This window comes from Pongo abelii, chromosome 3, assembly GCF_028885655.2.
Source record: "Pongo abelii isolate AG06213 chromosome 3, NHGRI_mPonAbe1-v2.0_pri, whole genome shotgun sequence".
Taxonomy (NCBI): domain Eukaryota; kingdom Metazoa; phylum Chordata; class Mammalia; order Primates; family Hominidae; genus Pongo; species Pongo abelii.
In genome coordinates this window covers 206,718,957-206,740,091 of record NC_071988.2, presented here as the reverse complement: position 1 = coordinate 206,740,091, position 21,135 = coordinate 206,718,957, and the positions used below count along the sequence as shown (strand labels likewise).

General features: G+C 44.1%; 1 protein-coding gene across 13 annotated transcripts in view; it reads left to right on the top strand.

Moving 5' to 3' along the window:
* The window catches only part of IRF2 (interferon regulatory factor 2), a 134,504-nt gene that overhangs the window by 14,594 nt on the left and 98,775 nt on the right, over positions 1-21,135 (top strand). For 3 of the 13 annotated variants that reach the window (XM_063723243.1, XM_063723237.1, XM_063723240.1), the window contains exons 2-3: positions 3,880-3,964; positions 6,725-6,800. The gene's annotated coding sequence lies outside the window, so the exon portion shown is untranslated. 13 annotated transcript variants of the gene reach the window in all.

The window sequence follows — 21,135 nt, the reverse complement described above, 5'->3', positions numbered from 1 at the left end:
CTGTGATCATTGGTATAAAAGTATCTGTTTGAGTCCCTGCTTTCAATTATTTCAATTCTGTAGAATGGCTGGGTCATACGGTAATCCTATGTTTAACATTTGAAGAACCACCAAATTGTTTTCCATAGCTGTACCATTTTGCATCCCCATCAGCAATGCACACTGGTTCCAGCTTCTCCCCACCTTTTACCAACGTTTGTTATTATTATATTTTTTCTTTGATAGGCCCACCCTAATAGGTATGAAGTGGTAGCTCATGATGGTTTTGATTTGCATTTCCCCGGTAATTAATGATGCTGAGCAACTTTTCATGTGCTCCTCGCCATTTGTATATCTTTGTAGGAGGAATGTCTGTTCAAGGGCTTTCTTCATTTTTGATTTTGTTGTTGTTGTTGAGCTGTAAGTTCGAGTCATTCCTTTTGTGGTTTTGAAAATGACACACTGGTAAGTCTGAAAAACTAAGCTTCTCCCCATTACAGTATATGTAGCATGTGGCAAAAAGTTCTGTTTTAGAATTTTGAGATGCTGTAAAGCTGATGAAGCACACTTTCGAGGAATTAACTTATGCTGGAGTGAAGTAAATCAGAGCGCATGGGTAAGCGAGAATCAGATAGAATCTTGCACCATGCTGGAATTTGGAGTTTCTGTAGCAGCAATTGCCTGCCCCTTCCCTTCATTTTTTCAGCGGGAGAAAATCAAGTAACCTGCTCAGTGTATTGTGGCCAGGTTAAGTACTTAGTATGTTTTGTTGAACTGTGCAGTAAATATTTTTTTTTTCTGTTGTATTTTGAATCCAGAAATGTCTTGTGAGATGAGAAATAGCAGTGCTTGAATATGGTAGTGAATTTATCGTCACGGCTGCCCTCTCTGCTTGGGACTCATGAAAAAAGCCTTAGAATTCTTCACTTCTGTGGTACTTCAGGATAAAGATTAGTAAAAACAGCCTCAGAGTAACATTTGGGGGCTTAAGAATTCAAATATAATCCATTCAATAATGGTTCAATAGTATTACTGAGTGGATGAAAAAAAAATATTGCCATAATAACAGATCTGTTAAGTAAAATGAATAAAAGCATTTGTGTATTTATTGTGAATTGTTGACAGCATGAGAAGCCATTCATTTGTTCTTACAACAGCCATAGTAGATAAAGAAATTCAGTGAAATATCACAACTGTATGGAAGCAAATTCATTGTTGGTTTAGTTTTATGTCCTGCAGAAATTTTTCATTTTGCTCAATCCTTTTGAAAAGTTGAACTTTATTGAATAATATAGCCTGGCAAGGTCATGTGTGAATTATAACTGAGTTGTAAATAACTGGAAGAAGATGCATAATATATGTGTTGTGAAGCAGAGTGGTAAGAGGAGTTGCAAAAATTTTTATTCCCTTTAGGCTTGGGGCAAAGATTTTAAAAATCCTTAACATTAGTTTTAAGTACTGTGAAAACAAACATGATAATGATGAAATTAAATTGAAGACTCTCTTCTGCAAACAAGTATCTTAAATAAAACCCTCAGAGGAAGTCATTCCTTCAGCAGACAATTTTGGATCCACGCTCTCAAAGAGCTTATCATTTGGTTAGAGAGACAAGCAGGTAAATAACCATTCCTGGTCATGAAAAGCATGAAAGATGGGCTTCATGGAAGCACAGCAAGCCAAAGGCTAAGGGAGAGAAGAGGAAGAAGCGGTATCTTCTTTTTATTCTTTTTAATTTACTGGAGCTACCCATCATGAACTAAGAGTTATCTCTTTGACCAGAGAAACTGGGGCGTGCCTCACCACTGACTTCTGACTGGCCGGAAGGAGGGAGGCAATGTCATCTGGTGGCCAGTGGGTGAGCAGGGCATTTTTGGTTGAAAGAACAGCAAGAGCAAAGCCATGAAGGATTGACAGTTTCTTCCGCTCCTGGTGCATGGACCACTCTCCAGGGTGGCTGGAACAAACAGATGAAGGAGGGAGTGTCAAAGCCAGTTCCTGGTGGCCACAAATATCTCACTCAGTGCATGTGTTCCTGTTTCCCAGTAAGGAAGGGTTTTGTTCTGAGGATACAGCCAGCTTTTTTCTTTTTTTTTGGAAGGTTATTGAGGATTTGGAACATTTTCCCCTGTGCATTTCAGAAAATGATAGCTAATGACTGTTAGCAGCAGGGCGTGTCGCAGCTGTGCACCTGCAGCGTTGGAGAGGAGCTCTGAGGCGTGTGCATTTGTAGTCTGTGGTCCATTGCGGGAAGGACTGGGTTGTGCCTTTGATAATAGCCAGGCCTGTCTTTGAGGCGCTTTTATATAAGTTTCTAAGAGGAAATGATGAATAGGTACAAAAATATTTTTTGTACTCTCTTTTGTTTGTTTTGAATCGGTTTGTAAAGAGAGTGATTATGAATAAGTTTATAATCCTCAAGTGAGGAGGAATTAAAGACAGTTGGCTCAAATTCAGGTAAGAAATCCAAGTTAGAGAATCAAAGATAATGGCAAGAACCCCCAGAAACAATGCCTTCATAGGGCAGAAGTTAGGACAGGGCTTCCTATCCGCCCAGAGTGTCCCCAGGTCCTCCGAGTGACACCACGCCAGGCCACGGAAGGGCTGGGCGAACATCTCAGGTGCAAACCTTAGCCAGCGGGACTCAGGAACTGGAGGGAGCCCCGGAGCTGGCCGTGCCATATTGAGGCTTCTTCCCTGCATTGGGACCACATGGATGATCCAGGAAAATTCCCCTCTGTCAAGGTCAACAGACAACCTTTAAATCACTTGCCTCCTTAATTCCCATTTGTCACATAACACAGTCTATTCACAGGTCGCAGAGGCTAGCGTGTGGGATACTTGGAAGGCATTATTCCACCTGTATCATGTTTTCACCAAACCACCTCACACTCTTCATCCCACGCAGCTACAGGGTGATTGGGGAGATGTGGCCATCAGGTGCAAAGGCCCTCACAGCTGGGGTGACTGGCTGTCGTGATGGCATTGATTGGATGTTTGCCGGACTCTTCACTTCCCTGGGGGGATAAATTGGAAGGTGTTATTCAAAGGCCTAGATATTCCTGTGGTTTATTTCAGTATTTCACCGTCTCCACTCTATTATCAGTAACTGCCTTTTTTGAACCGGTTGTATGTTGTCGAGGGCCGAGCCACATGACTCGCGTAGACTCGGTACCCTCAGTACGTGTTGGCTGAATTCAGTTGCAGTGATTGACTTGGTCCTCCAATTGTTATTTCCTGTCCAGACACAGAGACGCCTGCAGGACATTGGTGCCCCTGGGCTCAGGCACCCCGTTTCCCCGGGGGGGAAGGCGGACCGGGCAGCAGGAGGAAAGCCCGTCAGCCGGGTGTGTGCCCTGGCTGGACTAGGGGTTTCCTCCGCTCAGTCGGCAGGGACCCTCGCTAAGGTGCAAGGACACGTGGCTGACTCCGAACTAGCAGCTTCGGGGAAACCTTCCAGCAGTTTCTCCACCGCGGCTCTCACGTTGCCTGTGGCGCAGCTTCTTTGTATCAACAATGGCTCAAACATGCGGTCGTCACCCCTCTCTTGCCCTTGTCATTGTTCTTCCTTTTGTTGGGAATGTTCTTTCTTCCCTTCCACCTGAGGATCCCTCGGCTTCCAGGCCCAGTTCAGATGCCCCCTCTTCTAGGAAGCCTTCCAGAGTCCTCCCTTTCTTCTCGGTTTTTACATAAAATATTAAAAGTCTCCCATAGGCCTTTGAAAAAATTCATCTATTTGAAGTGCAGAGTCACGTTTTTGTGAGGCGAATGAACTAATGGGGGTGAGTCTGATGCAGAGAGGGAACTCAAACCAAATGTGTCCGACGCCCGTGATCAGTGTGATCAGTGATGGTGGGTGCACGCCCGCAGGGCAGGTGCCCACTCCAGTGTGCTCTTCCCCAGCAGGCTTCGAGTCTCACCTCCGGGACACCACGTCTTGCTTGAAAGCTTGCTTTAATACTGACGTGCCTGCCTTCATCTTTGCAGGGTAAGTCCTTTGAGGCCAGAGATCATGTCTTCATCATCTTTGTATATGCCACAGAGCTTTAGATAATGCTTGGCACACAGCGATTTTCATGTGGTTGGCTCAGGGTAAGGTTTTTGGAATGAAAAGTTGAACCAACATGATTCAAAAGTGTATTAACATCCTTAGCTGGATTCACCCGGAAAATGGCATGTAAACAGTAAAATTTTTTTTTAGGTTGCATGCTTTTTGTAGTCATTTTGTTTCCTTTGCTTATCATTTGTTCATAAGTTTATCCATCACAACGTATAGTTAATATCATCTGCCTTATCCTCCTCAGCCCTTGCCCTCAGTGAGTTTTCCAGGAGGGATCCATCCACTTTCTTATCACTGAGTGATTGATAACTACATGTCATTATGTGCAAGTTACTGTGCTCGATATTTTGGGATGAGTGAGATGGGACTTCTCCTCACAGGACTTTATACAGAGATAAGCCTGTTGCCAAGTACCTGAAGCTGTAAGTTTTGGTTGCATCAGAAGCTGGAAGGAGGCTGAGTGCGGTGGCTCATGCCTGTAATCCCAGCGCTTTGGGAGGCTGAGATGGGAGGATCACTTGTGGCCAGGAGTTTGAGACCAGCCTGGGCAACATGGGGAGACTCCTTTCTCTACAAAAAAAAAAAAAAAAAAAAAAAAGAAGAAGGAAGGGAGGGGGAGGGGAGGGAGAGGGGAGGGGGGAGGGGAGGGAGAGGGAAGAGGGAAGGGAGGGGGAGGGGAGGAAGAAAAAAGGAATCAGTGGGATAAGAGGTTAGAAGAAGAAGAAGGTAGAGGGAATCAGTGGGATAAGGGGTTAGAAGAAGAAGAAGGTAGAGGGAAACAGTGGGATAAGGGGTTAGAAGAAGAAGAAGGTAGAGGGAATCAGTGGGATAAGGGGTTAGAAGAAGAAGGTAGAGGGAATCAGTGGGATAAGGAGTTAGAAGAAGAAGGTAGAGGGAATCAGTGGGATAAGGGGTGAGAAGAAGAAGAAGGTAGAGGGAATCAGTGGGATAAGGGGTTAGAAGAAGAAGAAGGTAGAGGGAATCAGTGGGATAAGGGGTTAGAAGAAGAAGAAGGTAGGGGGAATCAGTGGGATAAGGGGTTAGAAGAAGAAGGTAGAGGGAATCAGTGGGATAAGGGGTTAGAAGAAGAAGAAGGTAGAGGGAATCAGTGGGATAAGGGGTTAGAAGAAGAAGGTAGAGGGAATCAGTGGGATAAGGGGTTAGAAGAAGAAGAAGGTAGAGGGAATCAGTGGGATAAGGGATTAGAAGAAGAAGAAGGTAGAGGGAATCAGTGGGATAAGGGGCTAGAAGAAGAAGAAGGTAGAGGGAATCAGTGGGATAAGGGGTTAGAAGAAGAAGAAGGTAGAGGGAATCAGTGGGATAAGGGGTTAGAAGAAGAAGAAGGTAGAGGGAATCAGTGGGATAAGGGGTTAGAAAGGTGGGATGGGGATGATCATGGTGGCCAGGAGTCCAGATTTTATTCAATGAGCGTTATGGAACCGTGGAAGGATTTTCTGCAAGGTCAGGAGCCATTTGGGGAGATTAATCTGGCCAAGAATGTGCAGGGTGGAGAATATGCTTCTATTACAGCAGGTGGACCCTGGACATCGTCTTGCTCCTTGTGGAACACTGACTTAGTCACTGCAGTTAGGTGGAGCACGGGCCCTACTGTGTGAAATTTCTTTGGGGAAGTCTTAGGGGAGACCAAGGAAATCTCACCTCATACTTTTCCTCCTAACATAAACTATCCTTTATCTATTTCTTCTCACGGTAGCTCTGCTAAGTTGCTATTAAGATCTCTGTTTAGTGACGAGGAAACTGTGGCTTGGAGAAGTTAAAGGTTGTGAGTGGTGAGGTTCCAATTCAGGTGTGCTTGACGCCAAATCTGAGCTCCCACTACCATATTATGCTTTAACAAGGAGAGGGAAAGAAAAGAAATCATTGTGGTCCTGGGAGGGGTTGGCAGAGAGGGGAAATACTGACCACCCAATGGATGCCAGATCTGACCCTCCAACCTCTGGTTACCATTCAGAAACTGGTGAGAGGCAGTAGGTATCTTCCAAAAATATTTGAAGACAGTTCTGCAGCTTGCAGAGGAGACATGGATTCTTGCTTCGGAGGTATTCCTGTACTTAGAGTGGTAGCAATTTTGGCTGTTTTTCCAGTTGGAATTCATTGGTAATTGGGATGGTTTATCCCAGGAATAGAATCAAACTAGCGGAAACTGTAGTGCATAAGTTTATAGTTTGTGTGCTGGAGCTTGACCAGATTTGAACATAAAGATTTAAATTGGATGTCTCCATAATAATTAATAATAATAATAACACCAAGAATAGCTGGTAACCTTTATGGAGAGCTCTCCGGCAGAGGGGACAGCTTAAAGGAAATCCTCAAAGGAAAAGTGGCAGCAAGAAGCAGACCCTGAGGGCCAGCCTGTGGATGTGGAGTGTGGGAGGAAATCATTTATTCTCATCCAGGGGAAAAAATAGTGCCCTTCAAGTCAACCTTTCAGAACTAGTTATTTTCAGGCAACTGGTTTTTGGGAAGGCGTTGGTTTTCAAGGTGGTCTGCTAGTGATGTGATTGAAATCAGAAAGCAGCAATTTTGTTGCTCTATGCAAATAGATTTTCTTAGGTTCCAGTTCCAGTATGCTGGCTCTTTGAGTTTCTGTTATTTGACTTTTCACAAATACTGACCACACTGACATCTCCTCTCTCTTGTCCCCTTGTCTTTTCTGTGTTCCTGAAGGGGCAAAACACACCTTTTGAGGTCTGTGGAGCTCAAAAATGAAGTCAAAGGTGACTGGGTGACACAAACAGCTCAGGTAATTCAGGTCCTGCCGTTTCTGCCACGCTTCTCCTCCTCAAGCCAGCATGACTCAGTTATCCACTTTGATGTCTACCCTTTTCCCACGTGCCTCCTCTTACTGAACTTGTTCTCTATACCGTTACCTCTCCAGTGTCTGCACCAGAGGACTGAGAGGTCTTTTCCGGCTTGCATACTGCAGGCTGACACAGTCTTAAAGGAACTCCCCGCTGCACTCTGAGGAGGAGGAGCTGTGCCTTCTCGAGGTCACGTTACTTCTGTACTGCAAAGGCAGTGCTCAGAGGACGTGCTGATTAAGGGAAATATAGGATCACTTCTTTTCCCATTTTCCATATGGAAAGAAGCTTTGAAAATGCAGTATGTGCTCGAGTCCATATGCTTCGAAATCTGTGCATGATTCTTGCTTTGCTGAATTGCAGAGGCTGATGCCACCTAGATGCTGCGACCCAGGGCCAAACACACCTAAGGGTCCCAGCATGAGTTTAAATTTATAAAATACTTTTAAAAGTCAGTCTACCCTTTTAGGTCTTAATGGCCTTGCATAAATTTTTCTAGAAAATGCTCTTTTAAAAAAATGATGGAGTAAAAAATACTCTTAGATTTTCATAATTTAAATGTATCTGAAAGGTAATTTATCTGCAATTCACAGTTTTCTCATGTCGTCTGTTTTTTACAGAAAAGATTATTACATGTGTATCTGCATCAAATTTAATGATCATTGTAGATTTTTTTTTTAATTTTAAGATAGCATGTTTCACACATGATTAGATTACTTGGGAAGCATTCCCAGAGGTGACATGGCTGGATCCAAGGGTGTGTTTTTAAAATTTTTAATACCTTGGCCAAGCTGCTGTTTGGAAATTTTGTACCTATTTTATGCTCCCACCCATAGTGCATGTAAGATGCAAAACACTATTCTAGATATTTTACATGTTTATTTGCTTTTTTCTTCTCTCTCTATTTCTTCTTTCTTTCCCCTTTTTTTTTTTTTTTTTTTTTAGACAGGGTCCTGCTCTGTTGCTCATGCTGGAGTGTAGTGGCATGATCATAGCTCACTGCAGCCTCTACCTCCTGGGCTCAAGTGAACCTCCTGCTTCGGCCTCCCAAAGTGCTGGGATTACAGGTGTGAGCCACCGCGTTGCCTTATTTTACATGCTTCTTCATTTAATCCCCACAAAGCCTGATGAGAACAGAGAAGGTCAGTAACCTGCCCAAAGTCACAGCTAAATGATAGAGCTGGGGGCGAAAGCAGGCAGTGCAGCAGAGCTCCACGGTCCATGTTGTTGCCGCGCCCGCTCTGCACTTCCATGGCAGCTGGCATGAGAACGTGAGCAAAGAGAGGCTGTGATGAGACTCCTTCCTTCTGGGAGCCTCTAGATATGGCTATGGCCTCATCTTTCACTCTCCTTCTTAATTCATCAGGTAGGACAGGTGCAGAATGCTTTTCCTAGGCCAAAGCCTATGGTCTTTGCATTCTTTGTGCAGCGGTATAATTTGGAAAGAAGCAATGGTCACTTTGGAGAGCCAGCCCCTTTGCTCAGCTCTCCTGTGCCCCTGTGCTGCTGTCGTTGCCCCTGTCACCTCTGCTGGCATCATTTCCCATGACTGCAGTGCTGGGGGGTACTTGGGCCTGGCCTGGGTCCCTACATCACCTGAGGAGGGTCTCCAAATAGAGGTGTGAAGGTTTTACAGAGTTTGTGTAGGGATTTCAGGCTTTAAACCCTTGCTTGAGTGTGAGGGATTGCAAAAAATGTGTATGTTTTCATTGGTGCAACCCTAGGGTCATATAGGGTCAAAAGGCTTCCTCTTTTAGGAAGAGTCCCAGACAGCTGCTAACTTATCTTCTTGTTCCGTCCCTGTTTGTGGGGGATTTGTATTTTTAATTGTCTTTCACTCTGAACAAAGACTGAGCAAGCAGAAAGTGTTGGGAAGGGCCCCAGGGAACATTCTGGCTTTGTGTTTTCTTTCTGATCTGTGGGCCTGGGGGACTTCAATGTTCACTTTCCTGACAGGAGGAGACAACCGTAGGAACTAGTGTGGTGTCCAATGCCAGCTGGGGAAGCAAACCAGTTTCCCAGCATTTATGTTTGAGGATCAATGGCACATGTAGAAAAATACTATATCCCAGGGGTTTTATATTACCAAGAATACCCCTGAAGATGAAGCCCATTTTTGGATCCTCAGTTCTCATGAAAATGGAGTTTGATGACCTAGAGTCAGCTTTGGCATGGGCTAAGCCAGAGCACCCTTTTAAAATGAGGATAGTAATGAGACCAACCCCATGGGGGTTACTGTGAGGGTTAAATGAGATAATGTATAGAGTTTAATGCTGAGTGCACCGTAGGTGCCCAGTGAATAGTCCTTGCTCTCACAATCCCCACCACCACTATTATCTCCCTAGACATCAGGAGAACAATTTTGTGAAGCAACTTTGGACTTTTGCATGTATATATTTATGAACAATTCAGTGCCTGCAAATGTAGAAGCTGATTTAAGTACCTTGGCCCTTCTGGTAGGAAGGTCTCTGGGGCCCCTTCACCTTGACCTTCTTTACCTTTAGAGTTTCTTCTTTCTTCACACTTTCATGAGGAAGTACGTGCCTCTCTCAACATTAGAGTTTCTTCTTTCTTCACGCTTTCATGAGGAAGTACGTGCCTCTCTCAACATTAGAGTTTCTTCTTTCTTCACGCTTTCATGAGGAAGTACGTGCCTCTCTCAACATTAGAGTTTCTTCTTTCTTCACGCTTTCATGAGGAAGTACGTGCCTCTCTCAACATTAGAGTTTCTTCTTTCTTCACGCTTTCATGAGGAAGTACGTGCCTCTCTCAACATTAGAGTTTCTTCTTTCTTCACGCTTTCATGAGGAAGTACGTGCCTCTCTCAACATTAGAGTTTCTTCTTTCTTCACGCTTTCATGAGGAAGTACGTGCCTCTCTCAACATTAGAGTTTCTTCTTTCTTCACGCTTTCATGAGGAAGTACGTGCCTCTCTCAACATTAGAGTTTCTTCTTTCTTCACGCTTTCATGAGGAAGTACGTGCCTCTCTCAACATTAGAGTTTCTTCTTTCTTCACGCTTTCATGAGGAAGTACGTGCCTCTCTCAACATTAGAGTTTCTTCTTTCTTCACGCTTTCATGAGGAAGTACGTGCCTCTCTCAACATTAGAGTTTCTTCTTTCTTCACGCTTTCATGAGGAAGTACGTGCCTCTCTCAACATTAGAGTTTCTTCTTTCTTCACGCTTTCATGAGGAAGTACGTGCCTCTCTCAACATTAGAGTTTCTTCTTTCTTCACGCTTTCATGAGGAAGTACGTGCCTCTCTCAACATTAGAGTTTCTTCTTTCTTCACGCTTTCATGAGGAAGTACGTGCCTCTCTCAACATTAGAGTTTCTTCTTTCTTCACGCTTTCATGAGGAAGTACGTGCCTCTCTCAACATTAGAGTTTCTTCTTTCTTCACGCTTTCATGAGGAAGTACGTGCCTCTCTCAACATTAGAGTTTCTTCTTTCTTCACGCTTTCATGAGGAAGTACGTGCCTCTCTCAACATTAGAGTTTCTTCTTTCTTCACGCTTTCATGAGGAAGTACGTGCCTCTCTCAACATTAGAGTTTCTTCTTTCTTCACGCTTTCATGAGGAAGTACGTGCCTCTCTCAACATTAGAGTTTCTTCTTTCTTCACGCTTTCATGAGGAAGTACGTGCCTCTCTCAACATTAGAGTTTCTTCTTTCTTCACGCTTTCATGAGGAAGTACGTGCCTCTCTCAACATTAGAGTTTCTTCTTTCTTCACGCTTTCATGAGGAAGTACGTGCCTCTCTCAACATTAGAGTTTCTTCTTTCTTCACGCTTTCATGAGGAAGTACGTGCCTCTCTCAACATTAGAGTTTCTTCTTTCTTCACGCTTTCATGAGGAAGTACGTGCCTCTCTCAACATTAGAGTTTCTTCTTTCTTCACGCTTTCATGAGGAAGTACGTGCCTCTCTCAACATTGGAGTTTCTTCTTTCTTCACGCTTTCATGAGGAAGTACGTGCCTCTCTCAACATTGGAGTTTCTTCTTTCTTCACGCTTTCATGAGGAAGTACGTGCCTCTCTCAACATTGGAGTTTCTTCTTTCTTCACGCTTTCATGAGGAAGTACGTGCCTCTCTCAACATTGGAGTTTCTTCTTTCTTCACGCTTTCATGAGGAAGTACGTGCCTCTCTCAACATTGGAGTTTCTTCTTTCTTCACGCTTTCATGAGGAAGTACGTGCCTCTCTCAACATTGGAGTTTCTTCTTTCTTCACGCTTTCATGAGGAAGTACGTGCCTCTCTCAACATTGGAGTTTCTTCTTTCTTCACGCTTTCATGAGGAAGTACGTGCCTCTCTCAACATTGGAGTTTCTTCTTTCTTCACGCTTTCATGAGGAAGTACGTGCCTCTCTCAACATTGGAGTTTCTTCTTTCTTCACGCTTTCATGAGGAAGTACGTGCCTCTCTCAACATTGGAGTTTCTTCTTTCTTCACGCTTTCATGAGGAAGTACGTGCCTCTCTCAACATTGGAGTTTCTTCTTTCTTCACGCTTTCATGAGGAAGTACGTGCCTCTCTCAACATTGGAGTTTCTTCTTTCTTCACGCTTTCATGAGGAAGTACGTGCCTCTCTCAACATTGGAGTTTCTTCTTTCTTCACGCTTTCATGACGAAGTACGTGCCTCTCTCAACATTAGAGTTTCTTCTTTCTTCACGCTTTCATGAGGAAGTACGTGCCTCTCTCAACTGAATTTCTCCCCAAGTACCATGGAACCTAAACAGTTCAGAGCTTTTTAAACTTCTCACATTGCATGATATTTGCCATTTGATTCAAAATTACATGATAAAAGAAATGGAGGAGGTAAACTTGCCAGACAATTCCTGTGTATGTTTTTGCATTTGTGCCTCTGGGTATTTAGTCTTTTTTGTTTGCACCAAGGCTTCCGCGGAGGAGTAGAGCATGTGAAATGGAGCAGTTGCTTATGTACTCATCTCAGTGGATGGTGTGGATGTCATTCATAGTGCATGCACAGCAACAAACAAACAACAAATGCCATTTAACTTGATCCTTGGAAAGGTATTTTTATAATAACTTTAGTTTTTAAATCAAATATTTAGAATGTCATGGAGAAAGAACAATGATATTACAAATGCCATCATAAAGGAAACTTAGGGAGACTATTTTAAAGACATTTTTAATCTAAATGTTTAAAGCTTTTCTTATTTTATAAGTAAGTATTTTATGTATTTGATTGGTAAGGTAAAGCACATACGTATTGTTAGGTAAACCCGATTTAAAGGAAATAATACTTTTAAATGGCTACTTAAGATTTCAAATTTTATAAAAATATTCAGGAAAAATATTTTTCTACTTTCTAATAAGCAGAAATAGTTTGCATTACATTTTTTCATTTCAGACTAAACAGTGCTATTATTCACTACATTAAGTGTAGTGTGTGCCACGTTAATGTGTAATATAAATACAGTTTAAGGCAAATGATGCTGATTTTTCTGTATAGCATGATAACAATAATATATTCCAAGGATTGAAATAACTTGAAATCTACTGCAAGCCCCAAATCCCTTATTTGCAATCCAAAATGCTCTGAAACTGAAAGTTATTATCATGACTCATTTGGCAGGATAGTCTGCCCTGAATTGACATGAAGCTATTCATAGCTTTTATTTATCCCAATCAGTGTGAATGTTCGTGTTTCGCTGCAGAAATATTAACTGTGTTGGATTAAGGGGTTCTGCCCTAATTACTTTCCGGGGTGTTTTGTTCCTTGTGGTATATGGTATGTGTACCGCATTATCTTGCTAACATCCACACACTTTTGAATTCTGAAGACTTTATCTGGCCCCAAGGTTTTGAATAGAAGATGGTGATCCTGCACCTACAACCAGAGGCTTCTTGCATCCTGGTGTTTCCAGGAACAGTCGCTCTTTATATCTGTTTCAGGTGTCAGTATTAATGAGACCCCATTCGCATTCAGAAGTGCTCCATTTTGGCATGGTCACCATACTGAGCACGTACCATAGTTCTTGGTAACGGCCAGCGCAGTGTTGGTGAACATCAGCACATTTCTAGTGAATTCCCATGTATAAAATAAACAAGATCTACATAAACAAGATTCCAGATTGTATCTTGAAAACCTAAAGTCATTTAAAGCATTATGGATAAGGTATCCCCGACTGCCTGTCTAGACAGCATTTCCCACGCATTGGTGCAGGTGCACGCTTCTTTTGATGACAGTTCATCCTTCTCCTCACTGTGATTGCCTGTGTCCCTGTCTTCTCTTTCTAGGCTGCAAGCTCCATCCATCATTGTGTATCACTATGCTCGGCGTATATAGCAAGTTCATTGTTTAGTCAACTCATATTTATTGAGCATTGGCCTTTGCCGTACTCTGGGCCCTGGGAAGAGCATGCTGAATAAACAGAATTGGTTTCGGTCCTCATGGAGATTCTTGTCTACGGATTTGGGGGCCTGGCCTGGCGAGATGGAGAAGGCTTGCTGTCAAGTGACTTTGAAGCCAAATCTGAAAAATGAGTAAGAGTTAGCCTGTGAGAGGGGATGCTCTTGAGGCTGAGGGGCGACATTCGCAGAGCCTTGGGATGGACCCCTCACTGGAGGCTTGTGGGGTAAGGACAGGCTTTAGGCAGTGGAATGATGAGAGTCTGTTTGTGCTTTTGGAAGGATGCTCTGGCTGCAGGGCAGAGCTGGGTTGGGGTTGGGGGCCGAGGAGAGCAGTCTGAATGGCTGCCTGGTCCAGGCTTTGTGGAAGGAAGGAAGGAAGGAGCGGTTCTCCAGCCCTGGTTTCGGTTTCTGTTCTGAGTGTGGGAGCTGTTCTTGGACAGTGCTGTGTGCTCTTCTCTGGAGTCTGAGGCCAGGGTAGTGACTGCAGTGTTCAGCCAAGTACGAGCAAGTGGAACTCACGGTTATTCAGGCTTCCGTCTTGCACACGTCGAGGAAACGTTGTAAACAAGAAACAAAAAGCAAAGCCCTTACTCATAGTGGGTCTTCCCTGAGCCAAGTGCTTGAAAAGCTATGGGAGTGGGAACTGTTGGCATGATCGAAAAGGAAACTATTCTGGGAATGCCAGCTTTGGGGCGCTGGGAACCCTCAAGTGTCCCGCAGAGAACTGGTGGTGGAGGGGCCTCTGGAGGACAAACATCTACAATTTGCAAATGTATCAGTGACCCAGCCATGGCACTTCTGGCGGTTTTTCTTCCACCTTAACTTTGAGGTGAGACAGTGTGACTTGGAAACCAATTCTGCACTTTAAAATATAAAACATAAATAACTTCTATTGAATTAGCACAGAAGTTTGGCTGGAGGTAAATCTTTGGTGCCTAAATCTGAGTGCTTTTCCCTCAAATATGCACGAGAGCTCTTTGGCGGTCTTATTTCTCCTCTTCTACACAACCGAACAATTTAAATGAATTATAGACCATCACTCCTCATCTCCCCCAGGAAATGAAGCTTAGAGCCTCCTTGTTCAGCTAATTGTTGCTTGATTAAGTTGCCCCTTATGGATGGATAGATAAAGTGATTGATGCATGTGCTTATTATTATCAATACCATCCCAGTGCACAGAGGAAGAATAAACCACCAGCAGCTTCATTTAAGCACCACAAAGGGGGTTTCCTAGAGTTTGTTGTATTTGCAGAAAGGCTGTCATCGTCTTTCCCTCTGTACTGGAAATTACTTACCTACTTGGTATTGTCTTTCTGGCCAAGTCGTTTTCTTTTGAGCTAATTTCAGACTTTCACCACAGTTTAACAATAGTACAAAGAATTATTTTTCTACACCTTTGGAGAGTAACTTGCCAATACTGATATCCCATAACTCCTGAGTACTTGAATGTGTCTTTGCTGTAACAAAGACAGTCTCCATTGAGACCCCGGCACGGCCATCAGAATCAGGAAACTAGCACCGCTGTGTGAGTCCCCTCCCACCCGCAGACCCCGTTCCTGTTGAAATGTGTCAGTCATGTCCCTTGCAGCAGGAGAATCCGATGCAGGGCTAGGTGTTGAATTTCAGTGCCCTGCCTCCTTCATTATTCCTTGACTTCCATGAACTTGACACTTTTGACAATGACAAGGCAATTATCTTAGAGAATGTCTATCCGTTTGGGCCTGTTGACGTTGCAGGTTATGCATTTCTTACAAGAATATCACGGCGGTGAGGCTTTCTTCTTCTTGCATCCTTACAGGTGATACATGCCTTTGATTTGCCCCTTAATTCGTAACGTTCATTTGATCTTTTAATTAAGGAGCCATCAGTCAGGCTTCTCCATGATAAAGTTAGTCTTTTTCCCTTTGTCATAAAAAATATTTTGTGGGAGGTATTTTTGAGGCTATGTAAGTATCCCATTTTTCACCAGCCTTTTACCCACTGGTTATCATCCATTGGTATTTCTTGGCTGAGTACTACTTTGATAGCTACCAAATGTCGATCTTCTAAGTCCATCATTCTTCCTACATTTATTTGTTTGCATTCTACATTATGGGAAAGCTTTCTCATTCGCCTATTTATTTATTCATAGATTCCAATTTTGTTCAATGACAGAAATACATTTCAGTCATGTATTTGGGTGCTCAGATTGTCTTAGATGTGGCCAGTGGGAGCCCCATCAGGTTGGGTTCTGTGTCTTTTTTTGACATGTTGCTATTATCTTTTGAGCCCTTCCTTATTTTCTGGCCCAGGCTTATCTTTTGCTTTCCCTGCCCCAGGTCTGGAGTCAGCCATTTCTCCAAGGAGCCCTGATTCCTTTTGGTGGAGGATGGTGTTTGGAAACCAAGATTTGGGCACTGCCTGTGCTCGCTGCTGTTGGGGTCTTGCTGTTCCCAGGCTCTTTTAGAGGCAAGGTTAGAGAATATGTGTATTAGTTACATATATACTTACACATATGCATGCTTTTTTTTTTTTTTTTTTGAGACAGAGTCTTGCTCTGTCGCCCAGGATGCTGGAGTGCAATGGCACGATCTCAGCTCACTGCAAGCTCCACCTCCTGGGTTCAAGCAATTCTCCCTGCCTCAGCCTCATGAGTAGCTGGGACTACAGTCGCCCGCCACCACGCCTGGCTAATTTTTTTTTGTATTTTTAGTAGAGAGGGGGTTTCACCCTGTTAGCCAGGATGGTCTTGATCTCCTGACCTCATGATCCGCCCGCCTCCTATGCATGGTTTTTTACCTCTGTATTTATTTCTGTCTTTATTGAGATATATGAAAAAGCACAAATTCAAGTCAAGTCCTCCTATTCTAGTGCCACAGCCTGGGTTATTATAGTTTTCTTTCTTTCTGTATCTGTAACTTCCTTCTCCAGTAGTCAAAAGCCTCACTTCCATTACCCTGGTATATAATATAATTTACTCAGTTGCCTGTGTGTGTGTGGTCTTGTGTCCCCACGGCTGCCCCACCACAATGACGATGCCCTCATCACCTCCCTGCTCTGGCTCCCAGCCCCTGCACAGGGCTGTGGTCTCCCTCCTGTGTCTATCCTCACTGCTCACATGGGCTTTTGTATTCTGTGTGCCAGGTGGCTGCTGCCCCAGCCACCCTAACAGGTGCTCTCTTTCTGCCAATACCTACCCTGGCTGCACCTGCCTCTCCACCCCTAGTGTCTACTCTATTAGTTTCCTGTAGCTGCCATAACAAATTACCACAAACTGGGAAGCATGAAACAACAGAAATTTATTCCCTCACAGTTTTGAAGGCCAAAAGTTGGCAATTAAGGCAGGGACAGGGTTGGTTCCTACTGGGGACCCTGAGCGGGAATCTGCACCATGCCTGTCTCCTACCTTCTGGTGGCTGCTAGCAATCCTTGGCCTTCTTTGGCTTATGGAGGAGTCACTCTAATGCCTGCCTCTGTCTTCATACAGCATTCTCCTTTCTTCTGTGTGTGTCTGTGTCCAAGTTTCCCTCTTCTTAAAAGGACACCAGTCATATTGGATTTAGGGCCCATTGTAATCTGGTATGACCTCGTTTAACTTGATGATATCTGCACAGACTCCATATGCAGAAAAGGTCCCATTCACAGGCTCCAGGTGGACACGAATGTTGGGGGGCAACTGTTCAACCCAGTACATCTTCTTTGCTGCGTTGCATCAAATGGGCTTTTGGAGTAAATCATTCATAAAGGAAGGATGGAGGAAGGAAGAGTAGAAGGAAACTCAGTTGTTTTGAGAAGAATGTTCTCCATTACTATATTGTTCTTCTTCTTCTTTTTTTTTTGTGTTGGAGTCTCACTCTGTCGCCCAGGCTGGAGTGCAGTGGCATGATCTCAGTTCACTGTAACCTCTGCCTCCAGGGTTCAAGCGATTCTCCTGACTCAGCCTCTCAAGTAGCTGAGATTACAGGCGCCCACCACCATGCCCAGCTAATTTATATATATTTTAGTAGAGACGGGCTTTCACCATGTTGACCAGGCTCGTGTCGATCTCTTGAGCTCACGTGATCCGCCTGCCTTGGCCTCCCAAAGTGCTGGGATTACAGGCGTGTGCCACTGTGCCTGGCCTACTGTTCTTATTTTCTCATCTAAAATTAGGGTACCCTGCTGACATCAGGACAGTCTTGGAAAACTCAGGACTTAAGAGTGAGCACAGGATGGCACTTAGTGTGATGACATTGGGCTGTTCAGGAAACATGTTTACCTTCTGTTCTGTGCCAACCCGGGGTTGGGGCACACCCCCGTCCCCCAGAGGCCCAGTTCCAGCTCAAACAACTGTCTCTTGGTGCATGTTGTCAGCCCGGTGCATGCTCTGAGTTCTGTAAGTGTGAGTGAACAGAGAACTCTGACTGTCATTGGTGCTGTGGGGGAAGAGAGCAGCCTGTCAGCACGTGGACTCCACTGGGGACTCATGGGGAAGCCACCATGGTACGGCAGGGCCTGGAAGTTTGTGCATGGTCCTTGATTGCCCTGATGGTTAAAACCACCTGCTCCCCCACTTTTTTCACATTATGTTCTGTGCATTCCTGCACAAATTAAATATTCTAGACAGTAGTTCTCCCTTATCCGTGGTTTTGCTTTTAGTGGTTACAGTTACCCATGGTCAACTGAGGTCTGAAAATATTAAATGGGAAATTCCAGAAATAAACAATTTGTAAGTTTTAAATTGTACACTGTTGCAAGTAGCATGATGGAATGTGACATCCTGCCTCTTCCTGCCCAGGACATAAATCATCCCTTTGTTGAGATGAGGGGATCTGCTGTAGTCCCAATACTCTATTATTTGACTCTATTACATTTTCTTTAAACATCTTCCTACTTTCTGGCATTTGGGTTAGTTTTGCTATTATAAATAATGCTCTTTGAACAAGATTGACCATAAATTTGTGTCTGCAGAAACTATTATTTGTTAAATATCAACTATTGATGGATCAGGTACTAGGCTAGGCACGTTACACATCTTATTTAATCCTTACCGCAAACCGTGTGGAAGTTATCCCGTTTGACAGAGGAGAAAACTGAGGCATAGGGTCTTGGGTTCTGTTACCTTGTGCGTTTGGTTCCTGAAGCAATGCCCTGGGAAGTGGCTATAGTTGCTGGATGGAGACCTGAATGGCTTCTACAGTTGTGGAGACGGTGACCAGCATGAGGGGATTTCTGAATTTTTAGGGCAATGGCTTGTTGATTTCTCATTTAAGGTCTCATTTTTATCACTATACTGTATATGAGATAAGGTCCCTATCCTTATCTCATATACAGTATAGTGATAAAAAAGTGTCACTAGCCAAGGCTGGCTCCTGCCCAGTTGTCATGGATATGGGAGCTGCCGAGGTCTTCCCTGGTCTCTTCCCTGCCCTTAGGGGGCTGTGCTGTCCTGGAGTCATGTGGCTGTCAGACCTCGGGTGCCATCCTGCGTCCTGCATTGCAGCTGTCATCCTACTCCATGATGAATAAGGATAGGCCTGTGAAGGGCCTAATCACTCATTAGGAAGTTGCATGTTGCCAAATTAATGAGCTAAGGGTCAGACATGATTGATCACCATTAATACTCAAACCATTTCCTAGGGCTGTCATCTCAGCAGGAGTTGTGGTCATAGATGAGTCTACGCTGGCTAGGGAAAGCTTTCTGGGATGGGTGGATTTAAAACTGTCTCCTGGATTTCTCAAAGAACTAAAAATAGAACTGCCATTCAACCCAGCAATTCCATTACTGGGTATATGCCCAAAGGAAAAGAAATTATTCTAGCAAAAGATACCTGTACTTTTATGTTTATTGCAACACTATTCACAATAGCAAAGACATGGACTTAACCTAGGTCCTCATCAGCAGTGGATTGGATAAAGAAAACATGGCATATATACACTATGGAATACTATGCAGCCATAAAAACAGTGAAATCATTCACAATAACAAGCATGGAGCTGGAGGTCATTATCTTAAATGAATTAACACAGAATCAGAAAACCAAGTACTACCACATGTTCTCACTTATAAGAAGGAGCTAAACACTGAGTATACATGGACATGAAGATGGAAATAAGAAACAGTGAGGATTCCAGAAGGGGAGAGAGAGAAAGTAGGGCAAGGGTTGAAAAACTACCTATTGGGTACTATGTTCACTACTTGGATAGCAGGATCATTAGGAGCCCAAACCCCAGTATCATTGCAATATACCCATATAACAAACCGGCACATGTACCCCCTGAATTTAAAACTAAAAGCAAAAACAAAAACAACCTGTAATCCCAGCACTTTGAGAGGCTGAGGTGGGTGGATCAGCTGAGGTCAGGAGTTTGAGACCAGCCTGGCCAACATGGTGAAACCCCATCTCTACTAAAAATGCAAAAATTTGCCGGGCAAGGTGGCGCATGCCTGTAATCCCAGCTACACAGGAGGCTGAGGCAGGAGAATCGCTTGAACCTGGGAGGCGGAGGTTGCAGTGAGCCGAGATCGTGCCATTGCACTCCAGCCTGGGTGACAAGAGTGAGACTCTGTCTCAAGGAAAACAAAACAACCCCTCCCACCCCGCCGCCTCCATCCCTGCCACACACACAAAGTTATCTTCTGAAGACCAGGAGAGAAGTACTTGGTATCAAGTGGTAAAAAACAAACAGGGCTGAGAGATTTAAGTAGGTTGGAGAAAGGAGTTTTGGGGCACAGGGGTTTTGTACTTCTTAGAGGTCCTGATACTAAAAATGAGGTCATTTTTAGAGTGGGAAGCAAAACGGCCCCATAACGATGTGTTTGCTCTTCATATGCACTGAAATGGCAGGAGGTGGAAATTGACGAATATTGAGGATGCTTAATACTTCAGTGGTTTTCAGCACCTTAAATAAATGCCAATGTGAAATTAACATTAAGATAGTGGTGCGTTTGCCTTCTATGGGACTTACTTGTGCTTCTGAAATAGTTCTTCAGGTTAATCGGTTATGGGCTGGGCAGGGCACACTTTCCTCCCCTTCTACCTTCAAAAGACCCTGCAAGCACCCAGGTGACCCTGCTTTATGGCAGAAGCAGCAACTAAAATGAAACAACTGATTCATCTGCATCCGGGTGATGCAAAGCAAGGAAAAAGCCCGTCTTGTTCTCTCTTGTTTCCTTAAAGACAGCATGGAGGTGAAGGGGTGGAAAGAGGGCGAGTATCTTTATTTTGGAGTATGGGAGTGTTTTCCTAGTCCAGACTACAAAAGGAAAGCTTGGGTTGGCCAGGAAACGCAGCATGTTTTGTTGATGCCCACTTGCCAGGAAAGTATTAAATGGGGCAGGACGTGTGACTTTGGAAGGGGCTGCATAAAGGAGGCTGGGAAACTGCTTCCTGTGCACCAGGGCCAGCTCAGGAGCTGGAACGATGCTTGGCAGGCTGTGGGGATCTTGCTGCCCTGGCTGTGTCCCCTTCCACACAGGCTCCCAGTGCAGATGCCAGGTCAGACGGAGGTGTGGGGCCCTCTCTACCTCTTGATGTGAACCCCAGTTTGGCCTGCCTGTGCGAGCCTCATATCCAAAGGCTAAGTCAGGGCCTAAGACTCCAGTTCAAATATGAGTTCTACCACTCAGTAGCTCTGTGACCTTGGGAAGTTACTTTACCTTACATGCCTCAGTTTCTTCATCTATAAAATGGGGACCACAGTAGTAACCACGTTCTTGGGATGCTGTGAATCAGGTGAGCTTATCCTCTTAACGTGCTTAGAACTTGCCTAACACTGTTAAGCGCTTAATACTCCTTAGCTATTGTTAATACCCGCATGGTGGAGGATATTGACAACATCCTGATAAGTGGGACACTCCCTGCTGGCCAGCTGGTATCATTTTCAAGGGTTTGCAGGTCTAGATCTGGATCAGGCAGTTACTCACAGAGAGGCTCCCTTGCTTA